The sequence below is a fragment of the Leiobunum rupestre genome, chromosome 5, assembly GCF_980474605.1.
Source record: "Leiobunum rupestre chromosome 5, qqLeiRupe1.1.hap1, whole genome shotgun sequence".
NCBI lineage: Eukaryota > Metazoa > Arthropoda > Arachnida > Opiliones > Sclerosomatidae > Leiobunum > Leiobunum rupestre.
Genome location: NC_143388.1, coordinates 69,979,432 through 70,001,953, shown reverse-complemented (window position 1 = coordinate 70,001,953; position 22,522 = coordinate 69,979,432). Strand labels below are relative to the sequence as shown.

General features: G+C 45.5%; 35 non-coding genes across 35 annotated transcripts; all 35 read right to left on the bottom strand.

Moving 5' to 3' along the window:
• Positions 1-184: 184 nt before the first annotated feature.
• TRNAP-CGG (transfer RNA proline (anticodon CGG)) lies at positions 185-256 on the bottom strand. The gene has a single exon. It is a non-coding gene; the product is annotated as a tRNA-Pro (tRNA).
• A 318-nt stretch (positions 257-574) lies between these two features.
• TRNAP-CGG (transfer RNA proline (anticodon CGG)) lies at positions 575-646 on the bottom strand. Its single transcript has one exon. It is a non-coding gene; the product is annotated as a tRNA-Pro (tRNA).
• Positions 647-1,355: 709 nt separating this feature from the next.
• Positions 1,356-1,427, bottom strand: TRNAP-CGG (transfer RNA proline (anticodon CGG)). The gene has a single exon. It is a non-coding gene; the product is annotated as a tRNA-Pro (tRNA).
• Positions 1,428-2,205: 778 nt separating this feature from the next.
• Positions 2,206-2,277, bottom strand: TRNAP-CGG (transfer RNA proline (anticodon CGG)). The gene has a single exon. It is a non-coding gene; the product is annotated as a tRNA-Pro (tRNA).
• A 58-nt stretch (positions 2,278-2,335) lies between these two features.
• Positions 2,336-2,407, bottom strand: TRNAP-CGG (transfer RNA proline (anticodon CGG)). The gene has a single exon. It is a non-coding gene; the product is annotated as a tRNA-Pro (tRNA).
• A 321-nt stretch (positions 2,408-2,728) lies between these two features.
• Positions 2,729-2,800, bottom strand: TRNAP-CGG (transfer RNA proline (anticodon CGG)). Its single transcript has one exon. It is a non-coding gene; the product is annotated as a tRNA-Pro (tRNA).
• Positions 2,801-4,030: 1,230 nt separating this feature from the next.
• Positions 4,031-4,102, bottom strand: TRNAP-CGG (transfer RNA proline (anticodon CGG)). Its single transcript has one exon. It is a non-coding gene; the product is annotated as a tRNA-Pro (tRNA).
• Positions 4,103-7,515: 3,413 nt separating this feature from the next.
• On the bottom strand, positions 7,516-7,587 carry TRNAP-CGG (transfer RNA proline (anticodon CGG)). Its single transcript has one exon. It is a non-coding gene; the product is annotated as a tRNA-Pro (tRNA).
• A 319-nt stretch (positions 7,588-7,906) lies between these two features.
• On the bottom strand, positions 7,907-7,978 carry TRNAP-CGG (transfer RNA proline (anticodon CGG)). Its single transcript has one exon. It is a non-coding gene; the product is annotated as a tRNA-Pro (tRNA).
• A 446-nt stretch (positions 7,979-8,424) lies between these two features.
• Positions 8,425-8,496, bottom strand: TRNAP-CGG (transfer RNA proline (anticodon CGG)). Its single transcript has one exon. It is a non-coding gene; the product is annotated as a tRNA-Pro (tRNA).
• Positions 8,497-9,597: 1,101 nt separating this feature from the next.
• Positions 9,598-9,669, bottom strand: TRNAP-CGG (transfer RNA proline (anticodon CGG)). Its single transcript has one exon. It is a non-coding gene; the product is annotated as a tRNA-Pro (tRNA).
• Positions 9,670-9,988: 319 nt separating this feature from the next.
• TRNAP-CGG (transfer RNA proline (anticodon CGG)) lies at positions 9,989-10,060 on the bottom strand. Its single transcript has one exon. It is a non-coding gene; the product is annotated as a tRNA-Pro (tRNA).
• A 187-nt stretch (positions 10,061-10,247) lies between these two features.
• TRNAP-CGG (transfer RNA proline (anticodon CGG)) lies at positions 10,248-10,319 on the bottom strand. Its single transcript has one exon. It is a non-coding gene; the product is annotated as a tRNA-Pro (tRNA).
• Positions 10,320-10,377: 58 nt separating this feature from the next.
• TRNAP-CGG (transfer RNA proline (anticodon CGG)) lies at positions 10,378-10,450 on the bottom strand. The gene has a single exon. It is a non-coding gene; the product is annotated as a tRNA-Pro (tRNA).
• A 578-nt stretch (positions 10,451-11,028) lies between these two features.
• TRNAP-CGG (transfer RNA proline (anticodon CGG)) lies at positions 11,029-11,100 on the bottom strand. The gene has a single exon. It is a non-coding gene; the product is annotated as a tRNA-Pro (tRNA).
• A 187-nt stretch (positions 11,101-11,287) lies between these two features.
• TRNAP-CGG (transfer RNA proline (anticodon CGG)) lies at positions 11,288-11,359 on the bottom strand. The gene has a single exon. It is a non-coding gene; the product is annotated as a tRNA-Pro (tRNA).
• Positions 11,360-11,417: 58 nt separating this feature from the next.
• TRNAP-CGG (transfer RNA proline (anticodon CGG)) lies at positions 11,418-11,489 on the bottom strand. Its single transcript has one exon. It is a non-coding gene; the product is annotated as a tRNA-Pro (tRNA).
• Positions 11,490-12,589: 1,100 nt separating this feature from the next.
• On the bottom strand, positions 12,590-12,661 carry TRNAP-CGG (transfer RNA proline (anticodon CGG)). The gene has a single exon. It is a non-coding gene; the product is annotated as a tRNA-Pro (tRNA).
• Positions 12,662-12,980: 319 nt separating this feature from the next.
• TRNAP-CGG (transfer RNA proline (anticodon CGG)) lies at positions 12,981-13,052 on the bottom strand. The gene has a single exon. It is a non-coding gene; the product is annotated as a tRNA-Pro (tRNA).
• A 966-nt stretch (positions 13,053-14,018) lies between these two features.
• Positions 14,019-14,090, bottom strand: TRNAP-CGG (transfer RNA proline (anticodon CGG)). Its single transcript has one exon. It is a non-coding gene; the product is annotated as a tRNA-Pro (tRNA).
• Positions 14,091-14,408: 318 nt separating this feature from the next.
• On the bottom strand, positions 14,409-14,480 carry TRNAP-CGG (transfer RNA proline (anticodon CGG)). Its single transcript has one exon. It is a non-coding gene; the product is annotated as a tRNA-Pro (tRNA).
• Positions 14,481-15,188: 708 nt separating this feature from the next.
• TRNAP-CGG (transfer RNA proline (anticodon CGG)) lies at positions 15,189-15,260 on the bottom strand. Its single transcript has one exon. It is a non-coding gene; the product is annotated as a tRNA-Pro (tRNA).
• A 317-nt stretch (positions 15,261-15,577) lies between these two features.
• TRNAP-CGG (transfer RNA proline (anticodon CGG)) lies at positions 15,578-15,649 on the bottom strand. The gene has a single exon. It is a non-coding gene; the product is annotated as a tRNA-Pro (tRNA).
• A 318-nt stretch (positions 15,650-15,967) lies between these two features.
• Positions 15,968-16,039, bottom strand: TRNAP-CGG (transfer RNA proline (anticodon CGG)). The gene has a single exon. It is a non-coding gene; the product is annotated as a tRNA-Pro (tRNA).
• A 449-nt stretch (positions 16,040-16,488) lies between these two features.
• On the bottom strand, positions 16,489-16,560 carry TRNAP-CGG (transfer RNA proline (anticodon CGG)). Its single transcript has one exon. It is a non-coding gene; the product is annotated as a tRNA-Pro (tRNA).
• Positions 16,561-17,141: 581 nt separating this feature from the next.
• TRNAP-CGG (transfer RNA proline (anticodon CGG)) lies at positions 17,142-17,213 on the bottom strand. Its single transcript has one exon. It is a non-coding gene; the product is annotated as a tRNA-Pro (tRNA).
• A 576-nt stretch (positions 17,214-17,789) lies between these two features.
• On the bottom strand, positions 17,790-17,861 carry TRNAP-CGG (transfer RNA proline (anticodon CGG)). Its single transcript has one exon. It is a non-coding gene; the product is annotated as a tRNA-Pro (tRNA).
• Positions 17,862-18,831: 970 nt separating this feature from the next.
• TRNAP-CGG (transfer RNA proline (anticodon CGG)) lies at positions 18,832-18,903 on the bottom strand. Its single transcript has one exon. It is a non-coding gene; the product is annotated as a tRNA-Pro (tRNA).
• Positions 18,904-19,223: 320 nt separating this feature from the next.
• On the bottom strand, positions 19,224-19,295 carry TRNAP-CGG (transfer RNA proline (anticodon CGG)). Its single transcript has one exon. It is a non-coding gene; the product is annotated as a tRNA-Pro (tRNA).
• Positions 19,296-19,482: 187 nt separating this feature from the next.
• Positions 19,483-19,554, bottom strand: TRNAP-CGG (transfer RNA proline (anticodon CGG)). The gene has a single exon. It is a non-coding gene; the product is annotated as a tRNA-Pro (tRNA).
• A 58-nt stretch (positions 19,555-19,612) lies between these two features.
• TRNAP-CGG (transfer RNA proline (anticodon CGG)) lies at positions 19,613-19,684 on the bottom strand. The gene has a single exon. It is a non-coding gene; the product is annotated as a tRNA-Pro (tRNA).
• A 970-nt stretch (positions 19,685-20,654) lies between these two features.
• TRNAP-CGG (transfer RNA proline (anticodon CGG)) lies at positions 20,655-20,726 on the bottom strand. Its single transcript has one exon. It is a non-coding gene; the product is annotated as a tRNA-Pro (tRNA).
• Positions 20,727-21,046: 320 nt separating this feature from the next.
• Positions 21,047-21,118, bottom strand: TRNAP-CGG (transfer RNA proline (anticodon CGG)). Its single transcript has one exon. It is a non-coding gene; the product is annotated as a tRNA-Pro (tRNA).
• A 187-nt stretch (positions 21,119-21,305) lies between these two features.
• Positions 21,306-21,377, bottom strand: TRNAP-CGG (transfer RNA proline (anticodon CGG)). The gene has a single exon. It is a non-coding gene; the product is annotated as a tRNA-Pro (tRNA).
• A 58-nt stretch (positions 21,378-21,435) lies between these two features.
• Positions 21,436-21,507, bottom strand: TRNAP-CGG (transfer RNA proline (anticodon CGG)). Its single transcript has one exon. It is a non-coding gene; the product is annotated as a tRNA-Pro (tRNA).
• Positions 21,508-22,522: the final 1,015 nt, after the last annotated feature.

Here is a 22,522-nt window from a genome sequence, read left to right as displayed (position 1 = left end):
TTGGCAAAAAACCCCGCTTAGGCTTATCGCGACAAAAACACGGAGTGCAAAATCGAACGACCTGCACTCTCCAAAAGCTCGAACGCAACTCCCGAAGCGAGAATCATACCCCTAGACCAACGGACTCACTATTGTCCGATATGTAAAGAATGAAAAGCCTTAAAAACCTATTTCGGAAAATGAAGGGTCCGTCCGGGATTTGAACCCGGGACCTCCCGCACCCGAAGCGAGAATCATACCCTTAGACCAACGGACCGATGATTATCCGATATGTAAAGAATGATAAGGTTTAAATACCTATTTCGGAAAATTATGGGTGCCACCGGGATTTGAACCCGGGACCTCTCGCACCCGAAGCGAGAATCATACCCCAAGACCAACGGACCAATTACTATACGATATGTAAAGAATGATAAAGTTTAAAAAAATATTTCGGAAAATTAAGGGTCCGTCCGGGTTTTAAACCCGGGACCTCTCGCACCCGAAGCGAGAATCATACCCCAAGACCAACGGACCAATTATTATACGATATGTAAAGAATGATAAAGTTTAAAAACCTACTTCGGAAAATTAAGGGTCCGTCCGGGATTTGAACCCGGGACCTCTCGCACCCGAAGCGAGAATCATACCCCTAGACCAACTGACCGACTATTCCCCGAAATGGAAAGAATTATAAGGTTTGAAAAACCTATTTCGGAAAATTAAGGGTCCGTCCGGGATTTGCACCCAGGACCTTTCCCACCCGAAGCGAGAATCATACCCCTAGACCAACGGACAGACTATTATACGGTATGTAAAGAATGATAAGGTTTAAATACCTACTGCAGAAAATTAAGGGTGCCTCCGGGATTTGCACCCAGGACCTCTCGCACCCGAAGCGAGAATCATACCCCTAGACCAACGGACCAACTATTGTCCGATGTGTAATGAATGATAAGGTGTAAAAACCTATTTCGGAAAATTAAGGGTCCTTCCTATATTTGAACCCGGGACCTCTCGCACCCGAAGCGAGAATCATTCCCCTTGACCAACGGACCGACTGGAATCCGAAATGTAAAGACTGATAGATTTAAAAACCTTTTTCGGAAAATTAAGGGTGCGTCCGGGGTTTGAACCCGGCATCTCTAGCACCCGAAGCAAGAATCATACCACTAGACTAACGGACCGACTATTATCCGATATGTAAATAATGATAAGAATTAAAAACCTATTTCGGAAAATTAAGGGTGCGTCCGAGATTTGAACCCGGATCCTCTGGCACTCGAAGCGAGAATAATACCCCTAGACCAAAGGACCGACGTTTAAACGAAATGTAAAGAATGATCAGGTTCAAAAACCCTATTTCTAAAAATTAAGGGTCCGTCCGGGATTTGAACCTGGGACCTCCCGCACCCGAAGCGAGAATCATACCCCTAGACCAACGGACCGACTATTAACCGGTGTGTAAAGAATGATAAGGTTTAAAAACCTATTTCGGAAAATTAAGGGTGCCTCCGGGATTTGAACCCGGGACCTCTCGTACCCGAAGCTAGAATAATACCCCTAGACCAACGGACCGACTATTATCCGAAATGTAAAGAATGATGAGGATCAAAAACCCTATTTTGGAAAATTCGGGGTAAGTCCGGGCTTTGAACCCGGGACCTCTCGCACCCAAAGGAAGAATCATACCCCTAGACCAACGGACCGACTAGGATCCGACATGTAAAGAATGATAAGGTTTAATAGCCTATTTCGGGAAATTAAGGGTACGTCTGGGCTCTGAACCCTCGACCTCTCGCACCCGAAGCGAGAATCATACCCCTAGTACAGCGGTTCCCAATTTGTTTTTGCTATGGAACCCTTAATTATCCAGCTAATTCTGGCGGAACTCATTTTTTTTTACTTATCTTAAAAGACTCTTGACACAAACAAAGATGGCCACACTGCGAATTCTCGGAACCCCTGTGAACCTTCCACGGAACTCCAGGGCTCCGCGGAACACCTTTTGGGAACCGCTGCCCTAGACCAATGGACCGACTAATGTCCGGTATGTAAAGAATGATAAGGTTTAAAAACCTATTTCGGAATATAAAGTGTCCCTCCGGGATTTGAACCCGCGACCTCCCGCCCCCGAAGGGAGAATCATACCCATAGACCAACGGACCGACTATTGACCGATATGTAAAGAATGATAAGCCTTAGAGACCTATTTCGGAAAATTAAGGGTCCGTCCGAGATTTGAACCCAGGACCTCTCGCACCCGAAGCGAGAATCATACCCCTAGACCAACGGACCGATGATTGTTCGATACGTAAAGAATGATAAGGTTTAAATACCTATTTCGGAAAATTAAGGGTCCGTCCGGGATTTGAACCCGGGGCCTCTCGCACCCGAAGCGAGAATCATACCCCTAGACCAACGGACCGACTATTCTCCGAAAGGGAAAGAATTATAAGGTTTGAAAAACCTATTTCGGAAAATTAAGGGTCCGTCTTGGATTTGGACCCGGGACCTCTCGCACCCGAAGGGAGAATAATACCCCTAGACTAACGGACCGACTCTTCTCCGAAATAGAAAGAATTATAAGGTTTGAAAAACCTATTTCGGAAAATTAAGGGTCCGTCCTGGATTTGGACCCGGGACCTCTCGCACCCGAAGCGAGAATCATTCCCCTAGACCAACGGACCGACTATTCTCCGAAAGTGAAAGAATTATAAGGTTTGAAAAACCTATTTCGGAAAATTAAGGGTCCGTCCGGGATTTGAACCCGGGACCTCTCGCACCCGAAGCGAGAATCATACCCCTAGACCAACGGACCGACTGTTCTCCGAAATGGAAAGAATTATAAGTATTGAAAAACCTATTTCGGAAAATTAAGGGTCCGTCCTGGATTTGGGCCCGGGACCTCTCGCACCCGAAGCGAGAATCATTCCCCTTGACCAACGGACCATTTATTAAACGATATGTAAAGAATGATAAAGTTTAAAAACCTATTTCGGAAAATTAAGGGTACGTCCGGTATTTGAATCCTGGACCTCTCGCACCAGAAGCGAGAATCATACCTCTAGACCAACGGACCGACTTTGTGCGATATGTAAAGTAAGATAGGGTTTAAAAACCAACTTCGTAAAATTACGGGTCCGTCCGGGCTTTGAACCCGGGACCTCTCGCACCCAATGGGAGAATCATAACCCTAAACCGACGGACATACGATTACTTTATATGTAAAGAATTATAAGGTTTGAAAAACCAATTTCGGAATATTAAGTGTCCCTCCGGGATTTGAACCCGGGACCTCCCGCCCCCGAAGCGAGAATCATACCCCTAGACCAACGGACTGACTATTGTCCGATATGTAAAGAATGAAAAGCCTTAAAAACCTATTTCGGAAAATGAAGGGTCCGTCCGGGATTTGAAACCCGGACCTCTGGCACCCGAAGCGAGAATCGTACCCCTAGACCAACGGACCGACTATTCTCCGAAATGGAAAGAATTATAAGGTTTGAAAAACCTATTTCGGAAAATTAAGGGTCCGTCCTGGATTTGAACCCGGGACCTCCCGCCCCCGAAGGGAGAATCATACCAATAGACCAACGGACCGACTATTGACCGATATGTAAAGAATGATAAGCCTTAGAGACCTATTTCGGAAAATTAAGGGTCCGTCCGGGATTTGAACCCAGGACCTCTCGCACCCGAAGCAAGAATCACACCCCTAGACCAACGCACCAACTATTGTCCGATGTGTAAAGAATGATAAGGTGTAAAAACCTATTTCGGAAAATTAAGGGTCCGTCCGGGATTTGAACCCGGGACCTCTCGCACCCGAAGCGAGAATCATTCCCCTTGCCCAACGGACCGACTATTATACGGTATGTTAAGAATGATAAGGTTTAAATCCCCATTTCGGAAAATTAAGGGTGCCTCCGGGATTTGAACCCGGGACCTCTCGCACCCGAAGCGAGAATCATACCCCAAGACCAACGGACCAATTATTATACGATATGTAAAGAATGATAAAGTTTAAAAACCTATTTCGGAAAATTAAGGGTCCGTCCGGGATTTGAACCCGGGACCTCTCGCACCCGAAGCGAGAATCATACCCCTAGACCAACGGACCGACTATTCTCCGAAAGGGAAAGAATTATAAGGTTTGAAAAACCTATTCCGGAAAATTAAGGGTCCGTCCTGGATTTGGACCCGGGACCTCTCGCACCCGAAGCGAGAATCATACCCCTAGACCAACGGACCGACTCTTCTCCGAAATGGAAAGAATTTTAAGGTTTGAAAAACCTATTTCGGAAAATTAAGGGTCCGTCCTGGATTTGGACCCGGGACCTCTCGCACCCGAAGCGAGAATCATTCCCCTTGACCAACGGACCGACTAGTATCCGATATGTCAAGAATGATAAGTCTTAAAAACCTATTTCGGAAAATTAAGGGTCCGTCCGGGATTTGCACCCAGGACCTTTCCCACCCGAAGCGAGAATCATACCCCTAGACCAACGGACAGACTATTATACGGTTTGTAAAGAACGATAAGGTTTAAATACCTATTTCGGAAAATTAAGGGTGCCTCCGGGATTCGAACCCGGGACCTCTCGCAACCGAAGCGAGAATCATACCCCTAGACCCACGGACCGACTATTCTCCGAAAGGGAAAGAATGATAAGTCTTAAAAACCTATTTCGGAAAATTAAGGGTCCGTCCGGGATTTGCACCCAGGACCTTTCCCACCCGAAGCGAGAATCATACCCCTAGACCAACGGACAGACTATTATACGGTTTGTAAAGAATGAAAAGCCTTAAAAACCTATTTCGGAAAATGAAGGGTCCGTCCGGGATTTAAACCCGGAAACTCCCGCACCCGAAGCGAGAATCATACCCCTAGACCCACGGACCGATGATTGTTCGATATGTAAAGAATGATAAGGTTTAAATACCTATTTCCGAAAATTATGGGTGCCTCCGCGATTTGAACCCGGGACCTCTCGTACCCGAAGCGAGAATCATACCCCAAGACCAACGGACCAATTATTATACGATATGTAAAGAATGATAAGGTTTAAATACCTATTTCGGAAAATTATGGGTGCCTCCGGGATTTGAACCCGGGACCTCTCACACCCGAAGCGAGAATCATACCCCTAGACCAACGGACCGACTATTCTCCGAAAGGGAAAGAATGATAAGTCTTAAAAACCTATTTCGGAAAATTAAGGGTCCGTCCGGGATTTGCACCCACGGCCTTTCCCACCCGAAGCGAGAATCATACCCCTAGACCAACGGACAGACTATTATACGGTTTGTAAAGAATGATAAGGTTTAAATACCTATTTCGGAAAATTAAGGGTGCCTCCGGGATTTTGAACCCGGGACCTCTCGCAACCGAAGCGAGAATCATACCCCAAGACAAACGGACCAATTATTATACGATATGTAAAGAATGATAAAGTTTAAAAACCTATTTCGGAAAATAAAGGCTGCCTCCGGGATTTGAACCCGGGATCTCTCGCACCCGAAGCGACAATCATACCCCTAGACCAACGGACCGACTATTCTCCGAAATGGAAAGAATTATAAGGTTTGAAAAACCTATTTCGGAAAATGAAGGGTCCGTCCGGGATTTAAACCCGGGAACTCCCGCACCCGAAGCGAGAATCATACCCCTAGACCAACGGACCGATGATTGTTCGATATGTAAAGAATGATAAGGTTTAAATACCTATTTCGGAAAATTATGGGTGCCTCCGGTATTTGAACCCGGGACCTCTCGTACCCGAAGCGAGAATCATTTTTTTTTTTTTTTTTTAATTATATCATTAAAAAAATACACGACGCGTGTATGGTACAAAAAGCGAAATGCAACAAGATAATAGAACAAGGAAAAAAATACAAAGTAACATTTGATAAATCGGTCGCGAAAATGAACATCGATAAAGAAAGAAAAACGATTAGATAATATTGATTAAACAATAGCGAGAAATAAAAAAAATTAAAGCAACGTATCAAACACTATCAGGCAGTACATGTTGTAGAAATAATTCATGAACAAAAATAGGCATTAGTAGATATTAAACAGCATTAAAGACGATTAAGAAGAAATAAATTAACGAAAAAACACTCCTTATTGAAAACGGGAAGCAAAGGCTTAGAACCGACAGAACACAGAAAAGGCCGCAAAACATTAAGAAAATCAATCACCATTAATGTGTAACTTATACATTGAAACCGTAATCATCCGGGATCACAAAGTCCTTATACAGAGGACTGGTAACAGGCTGACCCTGATACCGACACACCCGGGCGTAATATTCGTTCTCTGAAGATGGAGGCCAGACAACCTCCCTAGGCCACCAATCAGGCCGGCGATGACCCTCGAAAGGGACCAGAGGCATTTTAGAGGGAACTTTCTTTACTTTCGGAGCAGAGCCAGAAGAAGACATTTTCTTTCCGAAATCACCATCACTAGACGACAACGAATGCTTAGCACTCCGACGCGGATCAGACTTGAGACCGGCGCCGACGACTGAAGACTCACCGCCACCAGCCCGGACCGAAGAACCTTGAGGAATAGCGACTGAGACAGGATCAACGACCATCGCGTCACCGGCCGCACCACCGACAGCCGCCGTATCAGAGTCGCGGGACGCCATACGCGGCCAAAGTGGACACTCCCGAACAACATGACCCTGCTTCTCGCACTTGAAGCACTTGAAATCCGGACAATTGCGATAAATATGGTCAGGAGAATAACATTTATTACATATTTTCAACTGAGAATCATGTCGGACAGCGTAAAACTTCTCCCGACCAACAGCATCGGCAACTCGTAAACGATATGGTAATGATGACAGACTCTCAGGTAAGGTAACACGAACGGTACGAAGTCCGCAATAGAATGATGCCTTTCTATGCCAAACAAGCGGACCCTTGATTTCACAGCCAAGCGACGTTAATTTGGATAAAACGGCTTCATCAGTCACAAACTCAGGTAAGTCCGAAAAGGCGACAGTCACCGTCTTCGCGGAAACGCTTGAAATTTCATATATCTCACCGTCAATATCCAAGCCCGAATCAATAACGCCCTCGACATCGGCCAAAGTCTTCAAGGTGAGAATGTAACCACCCTCATCACAGACAACTAAAGCAGATGCACAATCGAGACCAAAGTTCGCAATCACCGCCGTAGACACAACTTCAAAACTTGGTAGATTTCGTTTAAAATCAATAAAAACCGATCTCTTGAATGCGTCCATCCTGGGTAGAAACACCCAGGAGGGCTTACCAAATTAATAAATTAACAACTATAGATTTAAATGCACGAATAATAACCGAAAGAAAAATAAATTGGTAAAATACCCCGCTTAGGCTTAGAGCGACGAAAACACGGAGCGCAAAATCGAACGACCTGCACTCTCCAAAAGCTCGAACGCAACTCCTAAGCGAGAATCATACCCCAAGACCAACGGACCAATTATTATACGATATGTAAAGAATGATAAAGTTTAAAAACCTATTTCGGAAAATTAAGGGTCCGTCCGGGATTTGAACCCGGGACCTCTCGCACCCGAAGCGAGAATCATACCCCTAGACCAACGGACCGACTTTTCTCCGAAAGGGAAAGCATGATAAGTCTTAAAATTCTATTTCGGAAAATTAAGGGTCCGTCCGGGATTTGCACCCAGGACCTTTCCCACCCGAAGCGAGAATCATACCCCTAGACCAACGGACCGACTATTCTCCGAAATGGAAAGAATTATAAGGTTTGAAAAACCTATTTCGGAAAACTAAGGGTCCGTCCTGGATTTGAACCCGGGACCTCCCGCCCCCGAAGGGAGAATCATACCCATAGACCAACGGACCGACTATTGATCGATATGTAAAGAATGATAAGCCTTAGAGACCTATTTCGGAAAATTAAGGGTCCGTCCGGGATTTGAACCCGGGACCTCTCGCACCCGAAGCGAGAATCATTCCCCTAGACCAACGGACCGACTAGTATCCGAAATGTAAAGAATGATAGGTTTAAAAACCTATTTCGGAAAATTAAGGGTGCGTCCGGGGTTTGAACCCGGCACTTCTGGCACCCGAAGCGAGAATCATTCCCCTTGACCAACGGACCGACTATTATACGGTATGTTAATAATGATAAGGTTTAAATACCCATTTCGGAAAATTAAGAGTGCCTCCGGGATTTGAACCCGGGACCTCTCGCACCCGAAGCGAGAATCATACCCCTAGACCAACGGACCGAAGATTCTTCGATATGTAAAGAATTATAAGGTTAAATACCTATTTCGGAAAATTGTGGGTGCCTCCGGGATTAAAACCCGGGACCTCTCGCACCCGAAGCGAGAATCATACCCCAAGGCCAACGGACCAATTATTATACGATATGTAAAGAATGATAAAGTTTAAAAACCTATTTCGGAAAATTAAGGGTCCGTCCGGGATTTGAACCCGGGACCTCTCGCACCCGAAGCGAGAATCATACCCCTAGACCAACGGACCGATTATTCTCCGAAATGGAAAGAATTATAAGTATTGAAAAACCTATTTCGGAAAATTAAGGGTCCGTCCTGGATTTGGACCCGGGACCTCTCGCACCCGAAGCGAGAATCATACCCCTAGACCAACGGACCGACTATTCTCCGAAATGGAAAGAATTATAAGGTTTGAAAAACCTATTTCGGAAAATTTAGGGTCCGTCCTGGATTTGGGCCCGGGACCTCTCGCACCCGAAGCGAGAATCATTCCCCTTGACCAACGGACAGACTATTATACGGTATGTTAAGAATGATAAGGTTTAAATACTCATTTCGGAAAATTAAGGGTGCCTCCGGGATTTGAACCCGGGACCTCTCGCACCCGAAGCGAGAATCATACCCCTAGACCAACGGACAGACTATTATACGGTTTGTAAAGAATGGTAAGGTTTAAATACCTATTTCGGAAAATTAAGGGTCCGTCCGGGATTTGCACCCAGGACCTTTCCCACCCGAAACGAGAAACATACCCCTAGACAAACGGACAGACTATTATACGGTTTGTAAAGAATGGTAAGGTTAAAATACCTATTTCGGAAAATTAAGGGTGCCTCCGGGATTTGAACCCGGGACCTCCCGCCCCCGAAGCGAGAATCATACCCCAAGACCAACGGACCATTTTTTAAACGATATGTAAAGAATGATAAAGTTTAAAAACCTATTTCGGAAAATTAAGGGTGCATCCGGGCTTTGAACCCGGGACCTCCCGTCCCCGAAGCGAGAATCATACCCCTAGACCAACGGACTGACTAGTGTCCGATATGTAAAGAATGAAAAGCCTTAAAAACCTATTTCGGAAAATGAAGGGTCCGTCCGGGATTTCAAATCGGGACCTCCCGCACCCGAAGCAAGAATCATACCCAAAGACCAACGGACCAATTATTATCCGAAATGTAAAGAATGTTGAGGTTCAAAAACCTTATTTCGGAAAATTAAGGGTCCGTCCGGGATATGAACCCGGGACCTCCCACACCCGAAGCGAGAATCATACCCCTAGACCAACCGACCAACCATTATCCAAATGTAAAGAATGTTTAGGTTCAAAAACCCTATTTCGGAAAATTAAGGGTCCGTCCGGGATTTGAACCCGGGACCTCCCGCACCCGAAGCGAGAATCATACCCCTAGACCAACGGACCGACAAGTATCCGAAATGTAACGAATGATAAGGTTTGAAAAACCTATTTCGGAAAATTAAGGGTGCCTCCGGGATTTGAACCCGGGACCTCTCGCACCCGAAGCGATAATCATACCCCTAGACCAACGGACCGACTAGAATCCGAAATGTAAAGAATGATAAGGTTTGAAAAACCTATTTCGGAAAATTAAGGGTGCCTCCGGGATTTGAACCCGGGACCTCCCGCACCCGAAACGAGAATCATACCCCAAGACCAATCGACCAACCGTTATCCAAATGTAAAAAATGTTTAGGTTCAAAATCCTATTTCGGAAAATTAAGGGTCCGTCCGGGATTTGAACCCGGGACCTTCCGCACCCGAAGCGAGAATCATACCCCTAGACTAACGGACCGACTATTACTCGAAATGTAAAGAATGACAAGGTTTAAAAACCTATTTAGGAAAATTTTGGCTCCGTCCGGGATTCTAACCCGGGACCTCTGGCACCCGAAGCTAGAATAATACCCTTAGACCAACGGACTGACGTATAACCGAAATGTAAAGAAAGATAAGGTTAAATACCTATTTCGGAAAATGAAGGGTCCGTCCGGGATTTGAACCCGGGACCTCTCGCACCCGAAGCGAGAATCATACCCCAAGACCAACGGACCAATTATTATACGATATGTAAAGAATGATAAAGTTTAAAAACCTATTTCGGAAAATTAAGGGTCCTTCCGGGATTTGAACCCAGGACCTCTCGCACCCGAAGCGAGAATCATACCCCTAGACCAAAGGAACCGACTATTCTCCGAAATGGAAGGAATTATAAGGTTTGAAAAACCTATTTCGGAAAATTAAGGGTCCTTCCGGGATTTGAACCCAGGACCTCTCGCACCCGAAGCGAGAATCATACCCCAAGACCAACGGACCATTTATTAAACGATATGTAGAGAATGATAAAGTTTAAAAACCTATTTCGGAAAATTAAGGGTACGTCCGGTATTTGAATCCTGGACCTCTCGCACCAGAAGCGAGAATCATACCTCTAGACCAACGGACCGACTTTGTGCGATATGTAAAGTATGATAGGGTTTAAAAACCAATTTCGGAAAATTAAGGGTCCGTCCGGGATATGAACCCGGGACCTCCCACACCCGAAGCGAGAATAATACCCCTAGACCAACGGACCGACGATCATCTGAAATGTAAAGAATGGTTAACATCAAAAACCTATTTAGCGAAATTAAGTGTCCGTCCGGGATTTGAACCCGGGACCTCCCGTTCCCGAAGCGAGAATCATACCCCTAGACCAACCGACCAACCATTATCCAAATGTAAAGAATGTTTAGGTTCAAAAACCCTATTTCGGAAAATTAAGGGTCCGTCCGGGATTTGAACCCGGGACCTTCCGCACCCGAAGCGAGAATCATACCCCTAGACTAACGGACCGACTATTACTCGAAATGTAAAGAATGATAAGGTTTAAAAACCTATTTAGGAAAATTTTGGCTCCGTCCGGGATTCTAACCCGGGACCTCTGGCACCCGAAGCTAGAATAATACCCTTAGACCAACGGACTGACGTATAACCGAAATGTAAAGAAAGATAAGGTTAAATACCTATTCCGGAAAATGAAGGGTCCGTCCGGGATTTGAACCCGGGACCTCTCGCACCCGAAGCGAGAATCATACCCCAAGACCAACGGACCAATTATTATACGATATGTAAAGAATGATAAAGTTTAAAAACCTATTTCGGAAAATTAAGGGTGCCTCCGGGATTTGAACCCGGGACCTCTCGCACCCGAAGCGAGAATCATACCCCTAGACCAACGGACCGACTATTCTCCGAAATGGAAAGAATTATAAGGTTTGAAAAACCTATTTCGGAAAATTTAGGGTCCGTCCTGGATTTGGGCCCGGGACCTCTCGCACCCGAAGCGAGAATCATTCCCCTTGACCAACGGACAGACTATTATACGGTATGTTAAGAATGATAAGGTTTAAATACCCATTTCGGAAAATTAAGGGTGCCTCCGGGATTTGAACCCGGGACCTCTCGCACCCGAAGCGAGAATCATACCCCTAGACCAACGGACAGACTATTATACGGTTTGTAAAGAATGGTAAGGTTTAAATACCTATTTCGGAAAATTAAGGGGCCGTCCGGGATTTGCACCCAGGACCTTTCCCACCCGAAACGAGAATCATACCCCTAGACAAACGGACAGACTATTATACGGTTTGTAAAGAATGGTAAGGTTTAAATACCTATTTCGGAAAATTAAGGGTGCCTCCGGGATTTGAACCCGGGACCTCTCGCACCCGAAGCGAGAATCATACCCCAAGACCAACGGACCATTTTTTAAACGATATGTAAAGAATGATAAAGTTTAAAAACCTATTTCGGAAAATTAAGGGTGCATCCGGGCTTTGAACCCGGGACCTCCCGCCCCCGAAGCGAGAATCATACCCCTAGACCAACGGACTGACTATTGTCCGATATGTAAAGAATGAAAAGCCTTAAAAACCTATTTCGGAAAATGAAGGGTCCGTCCGGGATTTCAAATCGGGACCTCCCGCACCCGAAGCAAGAATCATACCCAAAGACCAACGGACCAATTATTATCCGAAATGTAAAGAATGTTGAGGTTCAAAAACCTTATTTCGGAAAATTAAGGGTCCGTCCGGGATATGAACCCGGGACCTCCCACACCCGAAGCGAGAATAATACCCCTAGACCAACGGACCGACGATCATCTGAAATGTAAAGAATGGTTAACATCAAAAACCTATTTAGCGAAATTAAGTGTCCGTCCGGGATTTGAACCCGGGACCTCCCGTTCCCGAAGCGAGAATCATACCCCTAGACCAACCGACCAACCATTATCCAAATGTAAAGAATGTTTAGGTTCAAAAACCCTATTTCGGAAAATTAAGGGTCCGTCCGGGATTTGAACCCGGGACCTCCCGCACCCGAAGCGAGAATCATACCCCTAGACCAACGGACCGACAAGTATCCGAAATGTAAAGAATGATAAGGTTTGAAAAACCTATTTCGGAAAATTAAGGGTGCCTCCGGGATTTGAACCCGGGACCTCTCGCACCCGAAGCGATAATGATACCCCTAGACCAACGGACCGACTAGAATCCGAAATGTAAAGAATGATAAGGTTTGAAAAACCTATTTCGGAAAATTAAGGGTGCCTCCGGGATTTGAACCCGGGACCTCCCGCACCCGAAACGAGAATCATACCCCAAGACCAATCGACCAACCGTTATCCAAATGTAAAGAATGTTTAGGTTCAAAATCCTATTTCGGAAAATTAAGGGTCCGTCCGGGATTTGAACCCGGGACCTTCCGCACCCGAAGCGAGAATCATACCCCTAGACTAACGGACCGACTATTACTCGAAATGTAAAGAATGATAAGGTTTAAAAACCTATTTAGGAAAATTTTGGCTCCGTCCGGGATTCTAACCCGGGACCTCTGGCACCCGAAGCTAGAATAATACCCTTAGACCAACGGACTGACGTATAACCGAAATGTAAAGAAAGATAAGGTTAAATACCTATTTCGGAAAATGAAGGGTCCGTCCGGGATTTGAACCCGAGACCTCTCGCACCCGAAGCGAGAATCATACCCCAAGACCAACGGACCAATTATTATACGATATGTAAAGAATGATAAAGTTTAAAAACCTATTTCGGAAAATTAAGGGTGCCTCCGGGATTTGAACCCGGGACCTCCCGCACCCGAAACGAGAATCATACCCCAAGACCAATCGACCAACCATTATCCAAATGTAAAAAATGTTTAGGTTCAAAATCCTATTTCGGAAAATTAAGGGTCCGTCCGGGATTTGAACACGGGACCTTCCGCACCCGAAGCGAGAATCATACCCCTAGACTAACGGACCGACTATTACTCGAAATGTAAAGAATGATAAGGTTTAAAAACCTATTTAGGAAAATTTAGGCTCCGTCCGGGATTTGAACCCGGGACCTCTGGCACCCGAAGCGAGAATCATACCCCAAGACAAACGGACCAATTATTATACGATATGTAAAGAATGATAAAGTTTAAAAACCTATTTCGGAAAATAAAGGGTGCCTCCGGGATTTGAACCCGGGACCTCTCGCACCCGAAGCGAGAATCATACCCCTTGACCAACGGACCGATTATTATACGGTATGTTAAGAATGATAAGGTTTAAATCCCCATTTCGGAAAATTAAGCGTGCCTCCGGGATTTGAACCCGGGACCTTTCCCACCCGAAGCGAGAATCATACCCCTAGACCAACGGACAGACTATTATACGATATGTAAAGATTGATAAAGTTTAAGAACCTATTTCGGAAAATTAAAGGTGCCTCCGGGATTTGAACCCGGGACCTCTCGCACCCGAAGCGAGAATCATACCTCTAGACCAACGAACCGACTATTGTCCGATATGTAAAGAATGAAAAGCCTTAAAAACCTATTTCGGAAAATGAAGGGTCCGTCCGGGATTTAAACCCGGGAACTCCCGCACCCGAAGCGAGAATCATACCCCTAGACCAACGGACCGATGATTGTTCGATATGTAAAGAATGATAAGGTTTAAATACCTATTTCGGAAAATTATGGGTGCCTCCGGGATTTGAACCCGGTACCTCTCGTACCCGAAGCGAGAATCATACCCCAAGACCAACGGACCAATTTTTATACGATATGTAAAGAATGATAAAGTTTAAAAACCTATTTCGGAAAATTAAGGGTCCGTCCGGGATTTGAACCCGGGACCTCTCGCACCCGAAGCGAGAATCATACCCCTAGACCAACGGACCGACTTTTTTCCGAAAGGGAAAGCATGATAAGTCTTAAAATTCTATTTCGGAAAATTAAGGGTCCGTCCGGGATTTGCACCCAGGACCTTTCCCACCCGAAGCGAGAATCATACCCCTAGACCAACGGACAGACTATTATACGGTTTGTAAAGAATGATAAGGTTTAAATACCTATTTCGGAAAATTAAGGGTGCCTCCGGGATTCGAACCCGGGACCTCTCGCAACCGAAGCGAGAATCATACCCCAAGACAAACGGACCAATTATTATACGATATATAAAGAATGATAAAGTTTAAAAACCTATTTCGGAAAATTAAGGGTGCCTCCGGGATTTGAACCCGGGACCTCTCGCACCCGAAGCGAGAATCATACCTCTAGACCAACGAACCGACTATTATCCGATATGTAAAGAATGAAAAGCCTTAAAAACCTATTTCGGAAAATGAAGGGTCCGTCCGGGATTTAAACCCGGGAACTCCCGCACCCGAAGCGAGAATCATACCCCTAGACCAACGGACCGATGATTGTTCGATATGTAAAGAATGATAAGGTTTAAATACCTATTTCGGAAAATTATGGGTGCCTCCGGTATTTGAGACCGGGACCTCTCGTACCCGAAGCGAGAATCATACCCCAAGACCAACGGACCAATTATTATACGATATGTAAAGAATGATAAAGTTTAAAAACCTAATTCGGAAAATTAAGGGTCCGTCCGGGATTTGAACCCGGGACCTCTCGCACCCGAAGCGAGAATCATACCCCTAGACCAACGGACCGACTTTTCTCCGAAAGGGAAAGCATGATAAGTCTTAAAATTCTATTTCATAAAATTAAGGGTCCGTCCGGGATTTGCACCCAGGACCTTTCCCACCCGAAGCGAGAAGCATACCCCTAGACCAACAAACAGACTATTATACGGTTTGTAAAGAATGATAAGGTTTAAATACCTTTTTCGGAAAATTAAGGGTGCCTCCGGGATTCGAACCCGGGACCTCTCGCAACCGAAGCGAGAATCATACCCCAAGACAAACGGACCAATTATAATACATATGTAAAGAATGATAAAGTTTAAAAACCTATTTTGGAAAATTAAGGGTTCCTCCGGGATTTGAACCCGGGACCTCTCGCACCCGAAGCGAGAATCATACCCCTAGACCAACGAACCGACTATTGTCCGATATGTAAAGAATGAAAAGCCTTAAAACCCTATTTCGGAAAATGTAGGGTCCGCCCGGAATTTAAACCCGGGAACCCCCGCACCCGAAGCGAGAATCATACCCCTAGACCAACGGACCGATGATTGTTCGATATGTAAAGAATGATAAGTTTTAAATACCTATTTCGTAAAATTATGGGTGCCTCCGGGATTTGAACCCGGGATCTCTCGTACCCGAAGCGAGAATCATACCCCAAGACCAACGGACCAATTATTATACGATATGTAAAGAATGATAAAGTTTAAAAACCTATTTCGGAAAATTAAGGATCCGTCCGGGATTTGAACCCGGGACCTCTCGCACCCGAAGCGAGAATCATACCCCTAGACCAACGGACCGACTTTTCTCCGAAAGGGAAAGAATTATAAGGTTTGAAAAACCTATTTCGGAAAATTAAGGGTCCGTCCTGGATTTGGACCCGGGACCTCTCGCACCCGAAGCGAGAATCATACCCCTAGACCAACGGACCGACTTTTCTCCGAAAGGGAAAGCATGATAAGTCTTAAAATTCTATTTCGGAAAATTAAGGGTCCGTCCGGGATTTGCACCCAGGACCTTTCCCACCCGAAGCGAGAAGCATACCCCTAGACCAACAAACAGACTATTATACGGTTTGTAAAGAATGATAAGGTTTAAATACCTTTTTCGGAAAATTAAGGGTGCCTCCGGGATTCGAACCCGGGATCTCTCGTACCCGAAGCGAGAATCATACCCCAAGACCAACGGACCAATTATTATACGATATGTAAAGAATGATAAAGTTTAAAAACCTATTTCGGAAAATTAAGGATCCGTCCGGGATTTGAACCCGGGACCTCTCGCACCCGAAGCGAGAATCATACCCCTAGACCAACGGACCGACTATTGTCCGAAAGGGAAAGAATTATAAGGTTTGAAAAACCTATTTCGGAAAATTAAGGGTCCGTCCTGGATTTGGACCCGGGACCTCTCGCACCCGAAGCGAGAATCATACCCCTAGACCAACGGACCGACTCTGCTCCGAAATGGAAAGAATTATAAGGTTTGAAAAACCTATTTCGGAAAATTAAGGGTCCGTCCTGGATTTGGACCCGGGACCTCTCGCACCCGAAGAGAGAATCATTCCCCTTGACCAACGGACCGACTAGTATCCGATATGTCAAGAATGGTAAGTCTTAAAAACCTATTTCGGAAAATTAAGGGTCCGTCCGGGATTTGCACCCAGGACCTTTCCCACCCGAAGCGAGAATCATACCCCTAGACCAACGGACCGACTATTCTCCGAAATGGAAAGAATTATAAGGTTTGAAAAACCTATTTCGGAAAACTAAGGGTCCGTCCTGGATTTGAACCCGGGACCTCCCGCCCCCGAAGGGAGAATCATACCCATAGACCAACGGACCGACTATTGATCGATATGTAAAGAATGATAAGCCTTAGAGACCTATTTCGGAAAATTAAGGGTCCGTCCGGGATTTAAACCCGGGACCTCTCGCACCCGAAGCGAGAATCATTCCCCTAGACCAACGGACCGACTAGTATCCGAAATGTAAAGAATGATAGGTTTAAAAACCTATTTCGGAAAATTAAGGGTGCGTCCGGGGTTTGAACCCGGCACTTCTGGCACCCGAAGCGAGAATCATTCCCCTTGACCAACGGACCGACTATTATACGGTATGTTAATAATGATAAGGTTTAAATCCCCATTTCGGAAAATTAAGGGTGCCTCCGGGATTTGAACCCGGGACCTCTCGCACCCGAAGCGAGAATCATACCCCTAGACTAACGGACAGACTATTATTCGGTATGTTAAGAATGATAAGGTTTAAATACCCATTTCGGAAAATTAAGAGTGCCTCCGGGATTTGAACCCGGGACCTCTCGCACCCGAAGCGAGAATCATACCCCTAGACCAACGGACCGAAGATTCTTCGATATGTAAAGAATTATAAGGTTAAATACCTATTTCGGAAAATTGTGGGTGCCTCCGGGATTAAAACCCGGGACCTCTCGCACCCGAAGCGAGAATCATACCCCAAGGCCAACGGACCAATTATTATACGATATGTAAAGAATGATAAAGTTTAAAAACCTATTTCGGAAAATTAAGGGTCCGTCCGGGATTTGAACCCGGGACCTCTCGCACCCGAAGCGAGAATCATACCCCTAGACCAACGGACCGATTATTCTCCGAAATGGAAAGAATTATAAGGTTTGAAAAACCTATTTCGGAAAATTTAGGGTCCGTCCTGGATTTGGGCCCGGGACCTCTCGCACCCGAAGCGAGAATCATTCCCCTTGACCAACGGACAGACTATTATACGGTATGTTAAGAATGATAAGGTTTAAATACTCATTTCGGAAAATTAAGGGTGCCTCCGGGATTTGAACCCGGGACCTCTCGCACCCGAAGCGAGAATCATACCCCTAGACCAACGGACAGACTATTATACGGTTTGTAAAGAATGGTAAGGTTTAAATACCTATTTCGAAAAATTAAGGGTCCGTCCGGGATTTGCACCCAGGACCTTTCCCACCCGAAACGAGAATCATACCCCTAGACAAACGGACAGACTATTATACGGTTTGTAAAGAATGGTAAGGTTTAAATACCTATTTCGGAAAATTAAGGGTGCCTCCTGGATTTGAACCCGGGACCTCCCGCCCCCGAAGCGAGAACCATACCCCAAGACCAACGGACCATTTTTTAAACTATATGTAAAGAATGATTAAGTTTAAAAACCTATTTCGGAAAATTAAGGGTGCATCCGGGCTTTGAACCCGGGACCTCCCGTCCCCGAAGCGAGAATCATACCCCTAGACCAACGGACTGACTAGTGTCCGATATGTAAAGAATGAAAAGCCTTAAAAACCTATTTCGGAAAATGAAGGGTCCGTCCGGGATTTCAAATCGGGACCTCCCGCACCCGAAGCCAGAATCATACCCAAAGACCAACGGACCAATTATTATCCGAAATGTAAAGAATGTTGAGGTTCAAAAACCTTATTTCGGAAAATTAAGGGTCCGTCCGGGATATGAACCCGGGACCTCCCACACCCGAAGCGAGAATCATACCCCTAGACCAACCGACCAACCATTATCCAAATGTAAAGAATGTTTAGGTTCAAAAACCCTATTTCGGAAAATTAAGGGTCCGTCCGGGATTTGAACCCGGGACCTCCCGCACCCGAAGCGAGAATCATACCCCTAGACCAACGGACCGACAAGTATCCGAAATGTAAAGAATGATAAGGTTTGAAAAACCTATTTCGGAAAATTAAGGGTGCCTCCGGGATTTGAACCCGGGACCTCTCGCACCCGAAGCGATAATCATACCCCTAGACCAACGGACCGACTAGAATCCGAAATGTAAAGAATGATAAGGTTTGAAAAACCTATTTCGGAAAATTAAGGGTGCCTCCGGGATTTGAACCCGGGACCTCCCGCACCCGAAACGAGAATCATACCCCTAGACCAACCGACCAACCATTATCCAAATGTAAAGAATGTTTAGGTTCAAAAACCCTATTTCGGAAAATTAAGGGTCCGTCCGGGATTTGAACCCGGGACCTTCCGCACCCGAAGCGAGAATCATACCCCTAGACTAACGGACCGACTATTACTCGAAATGTAAAGAATGATAAGGTTTAAAAACCTATTTAGGAAAATTTTGGCTCCGTCCGGGATTCTAACCCGGGACCTCTGGCACCCGAAGCTAGAATAATACCCTTAGACCAACGGACTGACGTATAACCGAAATGTAAAGAAAGGTAAGGTTAAATACCTATTTCGGAAAATGAAGGGTCCGTCCGGGATTTGAACCCGGGACCTCTCGCACCCGAAGCGAGAATCATACCCCAAGACCAACGGACCAATTATTATACGATATGTAAAGAATGATAAAGTTTAAAAACCTATTTCGGAAAATTAAGGGTGCCTCCGGGATTTGAACCCGGGACCTCTCGCACCCGAAGCGAGAATCATACCCCTAGACCAACGGACCGATTATTCTCCGAAATGGAAAGAATTATAAGGTTTGAAAAACCTATTTCGGAAAATTTAGGGTCCGTCCTGGATTTGGGCCCGGGACCTCTCGCACCCGAAGCGAGAATCATTCCCCTTGACCAACGGACAGACTATTATACGGTATGTTAAGAATGATAAGGTTTAAATACTCATTTCGGAAAATTAAGGGTGCCTCCGGGATTTGAACCCGGGACCTCTCGCACCCGAAGCGAGAATCATACCCCTAGACCAACGGACAGACTATTATACGGTTTGTAAAGAATGGTAAGGTTTAAATACCTATTTCGAAAAATTAAGGGTCCGTCCGGGATTTGCACCCAGGACCTTTCCCACCCGAAACGAGAATCATACCCCTAGACAAACGGACAGACTATTATACGGTTTGTAAAGAATGGTAAGGTTTAAATACCTATTTCGGAAAATTAAGGGTGCCTCCTGGATTTGAACCCGGGACCTCCCGCCCCCGAAGCGAGAATCATACCCCAAGACCAACGGACCATTTTTTAAACTATATGTAAAGAATGATTAAGTTTAAAAACCTATTTCGGAAAATTAAGGGTGCATCCGGGCTTTGAACCCGGGACCTCCCGTCCCCGAAGCGAGAATCATACCCCTAGACCAACGGACTGACTAGTGTCCGATATGTAAAGAATGAAAAGCCTTAAAAACCTATTTCGGAAAATGAAGGGTCCGTCCGGGATTTCAAATCGGGACCTCCCGCACCCGAAGCCAGAATCATACCCAAAGACCAACGGACCAATTATTATCCGAAATGTAAAGAATGTTGAGGTTCAAAAACCTTATTTCGGAAAATTAAGGGTCCGTCCGGGATATGAACCCGGGACCTCCCACACCCGAAGCGAGAATCATACCCCTAGACCAACCGACCAACCATTATCCAAATGTAAAGAATGTTTAGGTTCAAAAACCCTATTTCGGAAAATTAAGGGTCCGTCCGGGATTTGAACCCGGGACCTCCCGCACCCGAAGCGAGAATCATACCCCTAGACCAACGGACCGACAAGTATCCGAAATGTAAAGAATGATAAGGTTTGAAAAACCTATTTCGGAAAATTAAGGGTGCCTCCGGGATTTGAACCCGGGACCTCTCGCACCCGAAGCGATAATCATACCCCTAGACCAACGGACCGACTAGAATCCGAAATGTAAAGAATGATAAGGTTTGAAAAACCTATTTCGGAAAATTAAGGGTGCCTCCGGGATTTGAACCCGGGACCTCCCGCACCCGAAACGAGAATCATACCCCTAGACCAACCGACCAACCATTATCCAAATGTAAAGAATGTTTAGGTTCAAAAACCCTATTTCGGAAAATTAAGGGTCCGTCCGGGATTTGAACCCGGGACCTTCCGCACCCGAAGCGAGAATCATACCCCTAGACTAACGGACCGACTATTACTCGAAATGTAAAGAATGATAAGGTTTAAAAACCTATTTAGGAAAATTTTGGCTCCGTCCGGGATTCTAACCCGGGACCTCTGGCACCCGAAGCTAGAATAATACCCTTAGACCAACGGACTGACGTATAACCGAAATGTAAAGAAAGGTAAGGTTAAATACCTATTTCGGAAAATGAAGGGTCCGTCCGGGATTTGAACCCGGGACCTCTCGCACCCGAAGCGAGAATCATACCCCAAGACCAACGGACCAATTATTATACGATATGTAAAGAATGATAAAGTTTAAAAACCTATTTCGGAAAATTAAGGGTGCCTCCGGGATTTGAACCCGGGACCTCTCGCACCCGAAGCGAGAATCATACCCCTAGACCAACGGACCGACTATTCTCCGAAATGGAAAGAATTATAAGGTTTGAAAAACCTATTTCGGAAAATTTAGGGTCCGTCCTGGATTTGGGCCCGGGACCTCTCGCACCCGAAGCGAGAATCATTCCCCTTGACCAACGGACAGACTATTATACGGTATGTTAAGAATGATAAGGTTTAAATACCCATTTCGGAAAATTAAGGGTGCCTCCGGGATTTGAACCCGGGACCTCTCGCACCCGAAGCGAGAATCATACCCCTAGACCAACGGACAGACTATTATACGGTTTGTAAAGAATGGTAAGGTTTAAATACCTATTTCGGAAAATTAAGGGGCCGTCCGGGATTTGCACCCAGGACCTTTCCCACCCGAAACGAGAATCATACCCCTAGACAAACGGACAGACTATTATACGGTTTGTAAAGAATGGTAAGGTTTAAATACCTATTTCGGAAAATTAAGGGTGCCTCCGGGATTTGAACCCGGGACCTCTCGCACCCGAAGCGAGAATCATACCCCAAGACCAACGGACCATTTTTTAAACGATATGTAAAGAATGATAAAGTTTAAAAACCTATTTCGGAAAATTAAGGGTGCATCCGGGCTTTGAACCCGGGACCTCCCGCCCCCGAAGCGAGAATCATACCCCTAGACCAACGGACTGACTATTGTCCGATATGTAAAGAATGAAAAGCCTTAAAAACCTATTTCGGAAAATGAAGGGTCCGTCCGGGATTTCAAATCGGGACCTCCCGCACCCGAAGCAAGAATCATACCCAAAGACCAACGGACCAATTATTATCCGAAATGTAAAGAATGTTGAGGTTCAAAAACCTTATTTCGGAAAATTAAGGGTCCGTCCGGGATATGAACCCGGGACCTCCCACACCCGAAGCGAGAATAATACCCCTAGACCAACGGACCGACGATCATCTGAAATGTAAAGAATGGTTAACATCAAAAACCTATTTAGCGAAATTAAGTGTCCGTCCGGGATTTGAACCCGGGACCTCCCGTTCCCGAAGCG